Source organism: Ambystoma mexicanum, chromosome 9 (genome assembly GCF_040938575.1).
Source record: "Ambystoma mexicanum isolate Mex_15411 chromosome 9, UKY_AmexF1_1, whole genome shotgun sequence".
Lineage (NCBI taxonomy): Eukaryota > Metazoa > Chordata > Amphibia > Caudata > Ambystomatidae > Ambystoma > Ambystoma mexicanum.
Window position 1 is genome coordinate 4,638,708 of NC_090931.1, and position 15,730 is coordinate 4,654,437.

Consider the following 15,730-nt stretch of genomic DNA (forward strand, 5'->3'; position numbering starts at 1 on the left):
GGATCGTCTCGTGGTCGAATCGCCCATGCCAGGCACCCCGGCGGCCGGATAGCCATGCTTCACCACTACCGCGAATAAAAGGGTAGTACCTTTTAACCGGGAAACTCCGCGGCTGGTTTCTTCTCTGGCAGTGCAACGACCTCCAGCTCTCCTCCACGTCGAGATCTTCTCTTCCCCTGGACAAAGCACTGACTTGCACCCGCTGCCAGGAACATCCACAGCCGCCTGTGCCAACAAGATGGCCGCTCTTATAAACACTCTAGTTGTTAGGCTACTCTTAGTTTTCTACAGCCACCGCACAGCTCGACTATCCACACGCTGCTATGTCACCATTCTGTCTGTAGAGTGCATGCCGCACAACACGTTATTAATTGTCCCCTAATAATATAATGGCGGTTTTTATGTATGTAAAGTACTCTACTACCTACATCAGTAGTTATCTTATGAGGACCCTGTTCCTTCTGTTTCCCTAGTGGTCATCCGTTTCCATTGTGAACGCCTGGACCCACGCGCAGCACCATGCGCCCTGTGATTTCACAGACTTTCTGAATGGTAGGACTCGTACCATTTATATAGATAACATTATTGTTGGGCAGAATCCTACGCAGTTCCCTTAGGGAGTACTACAGAAGATTAAGACTACAGGTATGAGCAAGAAAAATCCCCTTTGATATCTGTCTGCACCACAAAGATTTAGTTGGTAGCTGTGGCTAAGCAGTCAGACTTCTCTCAAGAGGGAGATGAGCAGTGTTCCGGGTTTACACAATAGGTATCGCAGCACTATGGCACAAGGAAACATTGACCAAAGTTTTGTATCAAAAAGAGAATATATAGATTTATTTTATATACATCTAGTTCAACACATAAATCGCAGTTGATAAAGCAAGTTAAGTTTAGTCAAGGAAAGTATATACAACTCCCTAATCAATTGTAGACAAGTTTGCGGTAGAGTGAAAACTGAGCAAAACGGCACAGTGAAAACCAACTACAAATGGCACTTTAGCAATTTAGCAAAAGGGAGGGAAAGCACAAGTTAAACCGAAATATCTTCAGACACCCCCTAGCAACGTTTCCTTGAAGTTTTGTGAACAAGTAATGCACAGGAATACTTTAGCAGAAAGATAAGTAATTGAAAACTGAGCAAAATGGCACTTCACAAGTTAAAACAGTAGGAAGGAAGAGGGGTTTAGAAGATTCAGGTGCATCAACACATTTCTCATTGAGAATCAATCTAGTGAGAGCAGATCTAACAAATCAGCCAGAGTCAATAGGCCTGAGCCAGAGTAAGTGGTACAGGACCAAGAGCTTAGGAGCAAAAATGTTCTTGTAGCTGCAGTCAAGTCTTTGGTTAACGAATATTGAAAAGGTAGATGTGAGGCGGAAGACAATGTTAGACGAAAGGGTGGCCAACCCAACAAGTAGATAAAGGATTTAAAACACCTTTAGGGCTAAAGTGCAGAAAGGGGGCCTGGCGGAACAAAGTACCTTTGAATGGGGAAGTGGCTCCTGCGGTGGCGGTTGTTCCTGGTAGTTCCTGCAGTTCGGGGGATCCGGCAGAGGAAGAGAGGCTCTCGTCGTGGAGGAAGGTTCAAGTTACTGCACTACCCAGGGATGAAACCAGCCGCGGTGCGGCCCAACGGAAAAAAAGGTATGCTCCTTTAAATCGCGGTCCGGGTGGATGGCTGCCTGGCTATCCGGCCTCCAAGTGCGCTGGGCACTGGCGATTCGACCAATGCAGGTCCGAGGAAGCGATTGGTGAACTAGTTGGTCCCACCAGCCCAAGCAAAGAAGTTTCTTGCAAAGAAGATCTCCTCTCGTCGTGTGGAAGAAAAGTGGTGAGACGCTGCAGCAGGGCTTCACCAGTGGTGCAGGTGCTGAAGATGTCCGTGGCTTCTCTCCCCTTCGGTTCCGTAGTTCCAGTGGCGACGTCTTGCTCTTCCAGTCCTCAGGACCCTGCTTTTATGCAAAAAGAACCCCATTTATACAGCCTAGCTGTCGCTCACAAAGTGGAGTAGTCGTCTTGGCGGGGGGACCCTCCAGCCTATCAGGATAGAGTGCGACATGGGTTGCACAGGCAACCCTGTCCAGGGGGCCTACTCCCCCTCCCACACAATGGACCCATCCCAGAATCTGTGGCGCCGAAAGGAGGGCTTCTTGGCAGAAGCCTGCCAAAAAGACGAACAAAGGATCCCTGACCTGGATTAGGAGTTTAGAGTAAGACACGAGAAAGAATTTATATTAAAGTTCTGGCAAATAAAACCTACCCCAGTAAAGTTAATAATAAAATAAACCGGCGGGCTGTCAGAAAAAGTGGTAGCCTCGAACAATGGGAAAATCCTATAGGAAAATATTCACGGTCGAATATTTACGGTAGTAACCACTGCCACCAGCCAGAAACTTTAGAGAGGGGGACTTTACGGTACCCCCATAAAGATGAACCTAAGGGAAAAACGATTAACCCTTGCCAGTACCTCCATAGTAAGATGGGTTGTACTGGTTAAGTCCATAATATTTGACTAATAAAGTCAATGGGGACTTTACATGCCCTGGGAGACAGTAGTCAGTCCCAGGGTATGGAGTCTATGTTTGGGGGTCGCTACGACACCCCTGTGTCACTGCACTGAGGGTGCCGTGTAACACATGTGAATAAAGATGGTTCCTATGGGGAGAGAAAATCCCATAGACATTAAACACAAAAATAGCCTAAAACACACATAGCAAAAATGCCTAAGAGTGGGAATAAGAGTCTCACTCTTAGCAGGTAAAATTAAACAAACCCTTCAAATCCAGCAAAGCTGCTGGGGGACTCTGTAGGTAAGGGAAATTAGCCATAGAAGGAGAGTTCTCCCTAACACTTATCTACTCAGAGAATGCACCACTCACTGGTTTCTTGGTCATTCTCTGCAGGACTCATTTGGTACTTATCACCACTCACCCATTACCGTCAGTGTACGTGGACACTTTGATGTACGCCATTGTGCCTTTTGATTACGGTAAGCACCGCAATCTCCTACATTCTACCAAGAGAAAGTCTCTAGGGAACTTACTTTCCCTTCTGACTCTTTGTTCTGTCTATTTATTTTGACAGAGTTCGTAGGATCTCTCCCTCACAAGAAATCACCCGTCCTGATGAAGGCCTACCTAACAACTGCTATATAAGGTTCGCTAAAAAGGCCGAAACAGTGTTGTGTTGGCTTGCAACCTTGCCTTGTTTTCACATTATATGTCCGTTTTGTACCCAGAACAATTGCAAACAGTGATGTCTCATGTCCTCCTATTTAGGAGATTTAGAGAATGCAATTGTTGAAATTCAATCTTCAAATATTGTTTATCTGATTTTATACACCCATGTACTATATCATGTATACGTTTTGAAGTTGAACATCCTATGACCTAATATGTATATGTACCACTACATTCACTGCACACAAATTAAATAGCAACTGCAGTGTCAAATCAATTAATAGTGTCAGTCCAGATTCCGTTTATTGTCAGAAGTAGCAAGTTCGAATCACTAGTTGGACCACCATGACCTTGCTCAATTGTGTTATTATATAATTCACATATACCATGGTCACTTGTGCTACAGAATTGCTCTTATTTACATTAGTCTTGTTGCCGCACCTTTTATATTGTTCACGTGAACCTTCGAACATCTCAATACATTTGCGAATATACACAGTACTGAAAAACAATTGAGCATGTGGACCATACATTTTACATCATACCATATGCGTCACCCAGCATCTAATACGTTTGCAAGAGCATCTGGTACTGAAGGACATGGAGCCCGTATCATAGAACACCAACATGTGGATCATGATATCGCATTCATTGCAATCAATTTAGATGGATTCATTGTTGATCGTTCTGTTAAATCTCATAGGGACAGCTACCTTACATGTTAACACAGGAGAAAATGTATAGCCTCAGATGGGATTAGCGTTGTGGGTGAAACGGGGTGGCACACAGTTGTGGGGCATGCATCTGCCACATCAAAAGGGGTGTGAGGTTGGGGGGTTATACACGTTATATATCCTAAGGGTAGCGTCTGCAAATAATGAGGCATGTTTGTGGAGATTAATGTTTTTTTTTCCATTCACAGGGCAGTGATGTAAGGAGGAAGGCGAGAGATACAGTGTTCAACTTGTAGCTGTTCACACCCAGTCTTCCGTGAGAATAGGGCAGCAGCAGGAACACCAGAGGGGATAAGGTGGGGGGAGTAGCTGGCTAACTGTGTGCAGCGCCAGGGGAGAGCTGCAGGCCTGCAGGCTGGCTTTGCTGTGAGGCCTGCTTTGTCATATACAAAATGCAGTCGGGTTCAGTACAAAATGGAGTCAGTAATTGGCCTTCTTATGGACGTTGCACCCGTATGTGTTGTCCCAAGGCTGTCCGGCACCTGTGGCCACCGGCGCATGGGCAGCTGTGGGATGAGCATAGTGTGCATGTGTGAGAGGGAATGGAGGGGAGGGGGCCTGCACGACCTTTCCTCGCATACACGTTTCAAAATCACGAGCCAGCATAGCCTCTGCCCTAAGGGTATTCAACAAGGTACTGGCGTTGGTGGCGGTGCATCTACGCAGGGAGCCTTCCCAGTGTGCCCTTACCTGGACGACTGGCTGATCACAGGGGAGAACCCCCAAATTTGCAAGCAAAATACCCAAAGAACATTCAATCTACTTTTTCAATTGGGTTTCTCAATCAACGAGAAAAAGTCAAGACTTGTACCAAACAAGATCAAACCGCTCATAGGAGTGGTCATAAAAACAGAAGAGGGTCTAGTCTTTCCGTCAAACGGAAGAGTACAAGACATACTGCTGCAAATACCTCGGTATCTAGCCTGTCGCCCGATAACCGCATGCAAAGGAATGTGCCTGCTCGGGATGATGGTGTCAGGCATTTACCTGGTCCCACACGCACGATTGCGCATGCGCCCAAATTAGGAGTGGTTGGTGAAACAGTGGTCTCAGGCAAGCTGTCAGTGGGATGATCTAGTGGTTGTTTTTGCCAACCCTAGTACAAGCTCTACGCTGGTGGACAAAGGAAAACCTGTTTAAAGGAATAGTGCGCTCAGAAATATTATTGTCCCGAGGGTTCGGGCATGTGTTTTTAAGCATACGTTGATCGATCGCACAAACATTTCCAATGCACCTTACCGTAGTTTTCCTCTTTTGTACACATGCAAAATCAGGCGGCAGGGCGCGGCCATCTTGTGATAATCTGATCCGATGCAGCATCGCCCAAGCAGGACTGCCCTTGTGGCACTAAATCATATCCCCGCCCCTGAGCCTGACATCACCAAACCTAGTGATATTCTCTGCCTTTCTCCGTAGCGTTACTGCGCAGCGTAGCCAAACGCGCCCAGTCATCACCTACGTGATGCGATGCAGAACCCGGAAATCAACACACATCGTCTCACAACACAGCGCGTCACAATTCGGAATATAAAACTGTACTTTAAAAGGAAATGGCAAGACTGTACAATTTGTAAAGTACTTTTATTTCACAATAAACGCTCCAAGAACATCCGGCTATTGCCATATTCAATCAAATTGGAATTTTTTTTCTTTGCTCTCGATCCGAAAACATTTATCGTGAATCACGCGGTGTTCCTTTGGTGTACACAAGGTGTTCATTTTGGGTAAAAGAAACGCTTTGGTCACACAGTGAATTGCAGGGCTTGTGGATCAACTTGGAGCTAGACCACCGTAAAGGATATTATGTTTCTCCTAATGGCTGGTACCGCGTAAGGGCATATTGGCCCTTGGTGACTGTCCCAAAAAAGAGTCAAATATATCCAGTTATTGACATGTATCTGCAGCTGCCAGTTGAAGAACCCATCAGTTGGTATCTGGAATCGATGACAATCGCAGAATGGCAGGATGTACCTGTTTGTGTCTGAGTAGCCGATCTTTATTACAATTTATCATTTTACTTATTAATTCGGCATCGAGTTAAAACTGACGATTAGCACAGACGTGAAACAATGTCAACAGAGAGAAAACAACGTGTAAAGTACTACCCAATTTGCTTCCGAGGATAGTGCTATGGAGTATGTCCAGCTCTAAACGGGATACGGAAGCTGACGCTACAATTCGAGGTGCACATAGATGGCATTTTAATTAAATATTAGCGTTTAACCTGGGGGAACCAAGTGGTGGTCTACATGCATCTCGATGCTGGACTGCCCATGTGCCCGGTAGAAAGACCAGTACACACAAAGGTTGTACTTGCATTTCATTGCAATATGCCACACAGAACAAACAAGTACAATGTAACCCAGCAATAACGGTCAGCTAATGATAAGTTGATGCGCGTTCGGGTATAAAATCGTCGGAAGTCAAACTTACATTATGTTCGGCATTTCCATTCTCTTGGCGTAACTCAGACCGTAACGCAGACTCTGTTCGCATCAATGATTTTTCATAAACTGAACTTGCATGTTCCTTAGTCCAGTTTTGGAATGGAGAGCCTCATCATATCTTACATTATTACACCCCTCCTTTGATTCAATTCCTTTCGGAATGGTCCCTTTCTCTCAAGGTCAAAAAACAATTGAACCTTATACGGTGTGTGCGATGCGTGGGCTTCCTCAGCTTGCAAGCAAAAATTCAGAGCTAGTGACCTTCACTCAGAATGAAGATACATTCTTAGTTTGCAACATCTTGGCGCACCGCATCCATGAGAACTTGAATTGTGATGCATGGGCACAGGAGGAAAAATATGGGGGCTGTCCTTGCTCGATGATCGTGGCACTACTGAGGGGTAGGGGAAACAGAATGCGCCCTACTCCTAAATTGGAGTCGAGGGTACACAAAAAGGAGTCAGTGTGTCTAGCAATAGCCCCACCTCTGCTTATGTCACAGCCTCCTTCCCTTATGTAGCCTAGGTCTCATCCCTTTTGTGGGACAAGCATGTATTCAGCTATTTGGGCAACTGTATGGTAATGCAACTTCCGAACCTCAAAGTTTCTTTCACACTATTATCCTTCTGGCCCTCCCACGATCAGTGAAGGTCCCACAGTAGCTCGACGAAACTGTGAACTGTGAAAGCACAGTGTTGCATTCTAAGTCAATTGTAAAAACTGCACTATTTGAAAAAAATGAACAAAGAGGATTGTTCACGGTCTACATTCTCGTTATGCGCTAATACCGCTAGTAATGTCCTATATTTCATCCCTTGAATGCCGAAATGCAATCTCTTTGGCCTGTACTTTCGGCACATATTGTGGAACACCTCCAAATCTCTCGTGTGACAGAATGCTGTGAGTCCCTTCAGATCTCTTGATAGAGTTTTATCAAACACAATTTTCTCAAGGGCTTTGTGTGGAGGCGAAGATGGAATCAACCACTTCTTCCGTTCCTGCTCCGGCGACAAAGGGCCATGTTCACATTGGTGGAAATCTTGGTTTTCTGTCCAAGAGTGAACATTGGAACAGTGGTGCATCAGTGACCGCCATTTTTTCTAGTTGAATTTCCACAGACCCATCACAAGTTTTGGAGCTCCACCAAAGATGGTTGCTGAAAGACTGGGACCACTGTGAAATACTTTCAGAACTTTCCCCCCATTCCCCCCCTCCCCCCCGGGCACCTGATATTTATTTATTGATGGATTTGGCAACGTGCCATACATCAAATTGATGGCGAATATTTGGAAGCTGCTTTCTCATTGTCATGGCTATTGAAACCTGTCTATCTCTATCCGTGGCTATGAGGTCGATTTGCATTCCCATCGATTGTAGATCTTCCAGTGATTTCAGAAAACCAAGTTTCTCCATGGCCACTGAGTATTTACATTCGGACACGTGCACGACCAACAAACTCACAATTATTTTACTTTCCATGTCCTGAAAGTGGTATGTGCAGTACTTTGCAGAAAATCCGTGGCTGTCACACTGTCCATCGCCAGCTAGCCTGAACTGTTTTTCGGAGAATGTACTATGAATAGACAATTGTTAAATTTTCCAAGCTTCACTAGTGGCAGGGAATAGATATTGATATTTGTAGTACTGCATTTTAGAAATGAAATGGAGTCCCACACATTGTCAGAAACTGGACAACTTAATGAAACTAGAACCACTGAAAAGTAAAGCTGCTGCACACAGTAGATTGCCAGCTGGCAGTTTCCCCAGTATTGGTTGAGCGGACCATGAACATTTTTCATGGAACATTTCACAGGTGGCATGTATTTTGAGGTTACTGCCTTGTGATACACGAGTCACATTCACCAATGGCTTCCCACATATTTCCCCTCTCACTGAATGTACATATTTCAGCATCTTTCTAATCTCCATCAAGCTGCTGTTGAATACTATGTATTTGGCCTCCTTTATTAGACTGTCATCCTGCATTAATGTTGTTTCTGACTGAACTGTGGTTGACATATCAGCCAAACTGGACATACTGTAGTCGAGATCTTTGTCTAGTTCCTTGGTCAATTGTATTGATGCTTCAGTCTCTGTCATTTCAGCATCTGTTACTTGAACCTGAATTGGAGAACACATCAATGTCGACTGGTTTTTGGGTGGCCCTTTTTTTGGTGGGTGTGGATTGCGTCAAGTGGTCTGCGACTAATTCAAAAGCATCTTCAATACATTCAGTTTCATCTTCATCTGGTGGAGCAGTCTCATTGTAGCTATGGCCCAACAACACTTTGCTGGCTTCGCCGGTCACATTAAATTCATTTTCTGGCCATTGAGCAAATGCAGCTCGAGTCTGAACATGCCGCACCTCAATTAATAGTTGCTCCATGGTGAAATCATTTTGGCAAGCGGCATCTCTCATTTGTGTCACTGTCTGTGTCTGCATAGTCCGTACACCATCGGGGAACTAGAAGACAGGTTGGAAAAAGATGTTCAATGTAAATCCAACATACAGTATTGGACAGTTTACATTAAAAAAAAAAGCATATTATGAAGGCCCCATCACAAAACACTGGTTACAAATTGAAATTGTTTATAAATTACCTTATTTTTCTTGCTTTTCGTTGAAACCTTCTTTACTGTAACGTCAGCAACAGCAAGCTGCTCCACCGACTCGGATCCACGTGCCTTCTCATCTATATTTGGATCTTGTATACATTCCTAGAAAAGAGTATCCATTTACAATAAGTAATTTGTTAAGTCATTTGTATTCAAAATCAAATTATTCCTTTGCACACATGGCTTACACAGATAAACCCGTACATCGTGTACGTTATTTAGTCAAAATATACATTTGGGATTTCACCTGATTGCTGGCTAGTTTACTCGATCAAAGTCGACTGTCTGAAGCACACTCTTCGAAATGTTGCACTCAAGCAATTTGCAAAAACTGCTTGTTTCTAGTACTGTCACTGTCTAATAGTATCAGATCTAGGACCGACTTTCTATCATTCGAGGGAAATGTCAGTACGCATACATCTGGATCTGGATCAACTACAAGGGATGATGTAATTGTAGTCGAAACTTCATCATCTACCTGTAACACAATACTTGTATTAGTATGGTTGTAACAATTAGAAATTTAACACACACAATGTGACAGAGACAATGGTACATATCTATAAAAAAAACACGAATGAAACTGTGTAAACGAATGACATGATATGTAAATATGATCAGATTATCTCATTCGATGGAACTGTCAGTACGCATACATCTGGCTTTGGATCAACTACAAGGGATGATGTAATTGTAGTCGAAGCTTCAGCATCTCCCTGAAACACAGTACTTGTATTAGTATGTATGAAACAATTGAAATTGAACACACACATTGTGACGCAGACATTGGTACATATCAATAGCAATCCACGAATGAAACATTGTATAAACGAAAGACAAGGGACATAAATATGATCGGATTATCTCAAATTCCATGCATAAAACAATTCCGGAACTGAATAGCTAAGTAAGACCACCTGATACGCGCTCGAAGTGGTTGTTGACTCCAGGCAAGACATGGATGCTGAATCTCGTTCCTTCATATTCAGTGCATAGTCATGGAGTTGTAAAGGGAAAATATTATTTGATTTGGAAATGCTAATCTTAAAAATTGGCATGTAAGTAGATAGATTACGAAAACATTATGCTTATTTCAAAGGACACTATAGCATAGTTATCTGTGCCCATAAATCAATTTTCTATGAGGCTTCTAAAACCAAGGACAGATATTTAGCAAATTGGTCTTTATTTAAAAAGCAATACAATCTTACTAATATGAAAAGTATTATAAAAGAAAAAAAACACCTAAAACACAAATCCATCCATTTAGTTATCTGTTCATGACCCCAAGGGCTACAGCTAAATCCGGAACCGTGACTCACCTGAGGCGGTATGTGAATGAATATAGTCGGTATTGCACTTGGGAGCAATTTTCGAGTCGTTCTGAGTTGATTCTTCTTTGTGTACATGAATGGCTCGTACATATTCTGGGTAAAGTGCCGGCTGCAGATGCGGAACCGATCACCCCTCTTGTCCTCCAAGACATATTTGACTCTACTTTCAACCTCTTCCAGTGCATATCCGCAATATCTGACCCATTCTCTTATTAGATCTACAGTCTTTGGGAATACATGCATTGTAGTGCCTTCAGATTTCTCTTGGGTCTTAGAAGGTAACCGAAAATCGCACGTGCACGCATTGTAAATTCTGCACACAAAAAAAGGTGAACATTATTCGAAAATGACTTTGCATAAAAACGTGAGAAAGAAGGATAATACCATACATTCTTCTATGCAAGGTATGTTTTGGTCACCACAGCAAAACCAGGGTAGTGTTGGCGGCTGTATTGTATGATAACTTTCATTGTGCATCAAAAGGAAACATGCTTATAATATTGACACAGTCCGCTAAGGATGCAATTCGATGCCAATTGACACTGATGACAATTGATATATCGATAACATAACAAATTGAACTCGAGTCAATGGCAATGAGAAGAATGAACATAACACTACTGGGTACGTTCGCTCGAAATAGATAGAAATTTAGAGATCAAGGAGATATGATTAGGAGACATGCCCTTACCTTGACCAACAAACAGTTAGATTCAGCAAGCAGGGTAGTTGGTGGCAGGAGAACAGGGAGATGTTCACAGGTTGCATGACAACGAGTCGAGTCGCAATGGTCAGAGAAGTTCTCAGGTAGCACGACGACGAGCAGATTTGCAGTGGTCACCGAGGTTCTCGGGTAGCACGTTCACAAGTTGACTTGCAGTGCTCAAAGATGCTCTCATGATAAATATCAAGTGGTTTATAAAGAATTAGAAAAGAGGGTGTGTTTGTGAATGAATGATGTGTATATGTCGTGGTGGATTGCAGGGGCGCGGCCTGCTTCAGGGGATCCTGCCTGGAGACACTGGGTCTGTATAGGCCATGTGTAGAATGGCCCCTGTGCTGAACATACCTTTGAAGTGTAAAAATGGTGCTTGGCACCTTGGCCGTTCCCACCCCTGCCAGCCCCCTTTGACAGCGCACCTCCCCTGGTGCCAACTGCCTTTGATAATGGAGGGGGGATGGATGGGCCTGAGGCGTGCAGACAAGGGCCGGAACACTGCTGAATGGAGACAGACTTGATTCACTGAAAAACTGAAACAACCATTGATAAAAAATTCTGTAGTGCTTTATTTTGTTTCTTAATTTTATGGCACAAATGTACTACACATTATAAAGTTCAGGTTGCGGCACAGTGAGGGAAAATCCCCTGTATTGACCGCTGTCACTGGAGAATGTGTCTCTAATGGCACCAACGGCACAGGCGGGTATTACTCGTTGAACGCGGTGTCCAAGCCTCCCATGAAGCCACCATGTAAACGAGCGATAGGCCACCAGCATGTACCACCTGTGGAAGAGAAAGATACAAACTGTTTTTAAATGACCAAGATAAGTGTATTAAACCTTAGTTGCCAATGACAATTCTTGTATCCAATGGCATTGTTGCCAGTGCAAATGCTACCTAGACACTGTACAATATTGAACGACTATTAAATGAATATTACTAGAGAATTGCAAGACTAAATTGGATTGACAATGATATATTGAAGTTACGTCAATATAGGAGACAACCTTGAAATAGTAGTGGCCTAAGTGACATCACAACCAGAGTATACTTACTCGTTACTTGGATTCCCAGGGCGAACTGTTACGTGAAGTTTGTGCATAAGCACCATCAAAATCCTCAACACGGAACGTGTGAGGCAGGCTGCCCTGAAATCTGGCAGCTCGATAACGCATTGCGGCCGTGGCTCCCCTTCCGATATGTAGGACAAGCACCCAGAGTTTGCCCCGGCAGCAGCAGTTCTGCTCCTTGGTTGGCATTAGCGCGCACCGATTGCAGGTACACCAGGTGGAAACGTCGTCCATGGAACTAGGACCAGGCTCTTCATCTGTTGAATCGTCCTCCCAACTGTCGTCCGAAGCCCCATCGTTTCCACATCTTTCTCTTTCAAGTAATTTCGCCTCGGAATACTCCGGCTCGTACTGGTAGGGCTGTATTGTTGCCATTGTGGGGGAAACTGACGAAAATAATTTATAGTAATGGTACTGGTATCTGTTTGCACGGGCTACAAGCAACCAAGGTAGCTGACCAGAGTACAGAAACGAGGCACAGAATACTCATAGAAATACAGTGAGAGGAATGGAAAAGGAAATATGATGTCTGTTGTGAAGCGATCTCTTTATACTTATTGAGGAAAGAGGCGTCCTGCCATTTCCATGGCGACTCGTCATTAGCTGAGGCGCAGAGAATGTTGACACGAGACGTGCTTTGGCATTGTGAAATGGGCAGTTTGCATCTAGTGATGTCAGGCACAGGGGCGGGGGATATGATTTGGTGCCGCCAGGGCAGTCCACCCTGGGCGATGCGGCAACTGATCAGATTATCACAAGGTGGCCGCGCCCTGCTGCCTGATTTTGCATCTGTACAAAAGAGGAAAACTACGGTAAGGTGTATTGGAAATGTTTCTGTGACTGATCAACGTATGCTTAAAAACACATGCCCGAACCCTCGGGGCAATAATATTTCTGAGCGCACTATTCCTTTAAGGGAAACCCTTCCACGATCCGGCAGTGCAAGCATTTGTCACAACAACTCATCACTCACCGGGTGAGGGACCCATTACCTTCATCTCACCGTGCAGGGTCTGTGGACTCAAATCACAGCCTAGAATCGCATCAGCCTTCTGGAACTTCTAGCAGTGCTCAAGGCATTCCAAGCACACCTGACAGATCAGACAGTACAAACACTCAGACAGCACCACTGCTATGTTTAAGCAGGGGAGCACACACTCACCAAGTCTGTCCAGGCTAGTACAAGAAATCTGGAAGTGGGCACTCAAGCGGGGCATGTTCCTAACATTGCAACATGTTCTAGGGGAATTCAATTCTCTAGTAGACTCACTAAGCAGAGATCCTCTACCATAAGAGCACGAGTTGCAACTCGACAAATATATTGTAGACTGCATCGTTAAACAATGGGGCAAACCCCCTCTAGACGTGTTCGCAACAAGAAAAAACAAACAATGCCCAGACTTTGTATCCAAGTTCCCCCAATACGACTCAAAGGTGAACGCCCTGTGGATGAACTGGTCAGGGAAATTTGCCTACGCTTTTCCCCCAACTCATCTGATGAGCAAAGCGTTGAGCAAGATGCACAAAGAACAAGTGACATTAATCCTAGTTGCTCCTATGTGAGCGAGACAACCTTGGTATCCACATCTGTGCAAACTATCGATGTGCGACCTGATCAAACTCCTGTGCCCCTTCAACATGCTCACACAGCACAGGGGGACATTACACCCTCATCCTCAGTCGATGAAGTTGGCAGCTTGGCTCCTGAAGTCATAGAGTTTGGCAATTTAAATCTACCTGAAAGGTGTATGGAAATCTTCCAAGAAGCAAGTAAACCAAATACTAGACACTGTTACTTTAACATGTGGAAGAGATTTTGTAATTTGGTGCCAGTCAAAACAAATAAACCCAATAGAATGTACTCCATCACACATTCTTCATTACATGCTTCAATTGCTAGACTCAGGGCTAGTATTTAACTCAAAGTTCACTTAAGCGGCTCTATCTGTGTACACCAATTCTCAGAATAAGGTGTCCTGGTGGAAAATCCTGGTCATTAAGGCATTCATGGAGGGAGTAAAAAGACTCCACCCTCCTATTTCAAACCCGCCGCCAGGGTGAGACCTAAAAGTAGTACTTGCAAAGCTCATAGGACCCCCCCTTTGAGCCTATGCATAAGTCCAGCCTTAAACACCTCACATATAAGACTGCTTTTCTGGTGGCTATCACCTCCATAAGGAGAGTCAGTGAACTGCAAGTTTTGTCAGTGCAAAACCCTTTCTTTGTTATCCACAAAGACAATTTGTTATTAAGAACGTACCCTAGGTTTTTGCTTAAGTTAATTTCTAAGTTCCATGTCAATCGGGACACCGAACTACCAGCTTTCTTCCAAAATCCATCAAGCTCGGCTGAGAAAAAAACTCTGTACACTAGATGTAGGGAGGGAGGTCCTTTACTATGTAAACAAGGCCAGACCGCTAGGGAAAACAGACCAACTGTTCGTCTCCATAGCTCCAGGCAGCGAAGGAGACTGCATGTCCAAAAACGCCATCTGCAGATGGATAGTCGGATGCATACAGCTCTGCTACTCTATATCGAATAAAACACTGCCTTTCACACCAGGGGTACAGGAGCTACCTTGGCTTTTATTGCAAACTTCCCGCTGAATGCCATTTGCAAGACAGCTACGTGGAGTTCAAGCCACACTTTTACTCAGCATTACTGCATTGACTCTCACTCTAAAGCAGATTCCCAGGTGGGACAAGCAGTGCTAATACATCTGTTTGACGCTGTACATTCTCACAACCCACCACCTTCTCCAAACACTGCTTGCTAATCTATGCATAGCAGGGGAGTGTGCGGGGGATTTTGGGCTGTAAAACAAGCCACGTGCAACCTTAATTCAGAGTCATCTTTATATGCAGCCAGCACCGATGAAAGCCTGTAGACACCAAAGAGGATGTTGCCACCCCTTCTTAGCACACACCGACACGGCATGTCTTACCTATAGGGCCAACACTGCCTGCCATTGCCTGGAATAGTAAATGTCGCACCTATCACTGCTGACCAGCACCAAGCCAGAAAGCGACACCGGCCACCCCACTAGGCCAGCACCCACGGCCAAGCAAGATGGCACTCTGCGTCTCTGCTGGGTCCGTACGGTGCCAATTACACAACCTCACATAGACCCCCTGCTAGCAGGCAGCACTGGGGAAGGCAAGCCTGCTCTCATCTTCAATGCTCCAGGCTACCCACTACCCAGGAACTTGTGCACCTTGCGCCCTGACTGTGCTACGGCAAATACCCTGGCCCCTCCTAAACTCTGTGCCAACTCTGCTTCCGCTCCACCTCTCACCTCCACGCTCATCGCCACCAGCCCTCCCCACTCCACCATCTCGACATCACAATCCACCCTCAAGAACCCCGGCGCATCTCGTGTTCAACCCCCACACAGCCCTACCCCTGAACACATACCAAACACCTCTGATATGATATGGCATTTATAACGCGCCTATACACAAGTGTTTCAAGGCGCGACGAGGCAAGGGAGGGGAACAGAGGGAAGACAGACAGCATCCTACTAGGCCAGGTGTCATTGAGATCGCACAAGTACACGGGAAAGGGAAGGAGAAGAAGTGTGAGGGAGAAGGCGGAGAGGACAGTGCAGTACATGGGATAAGAACCA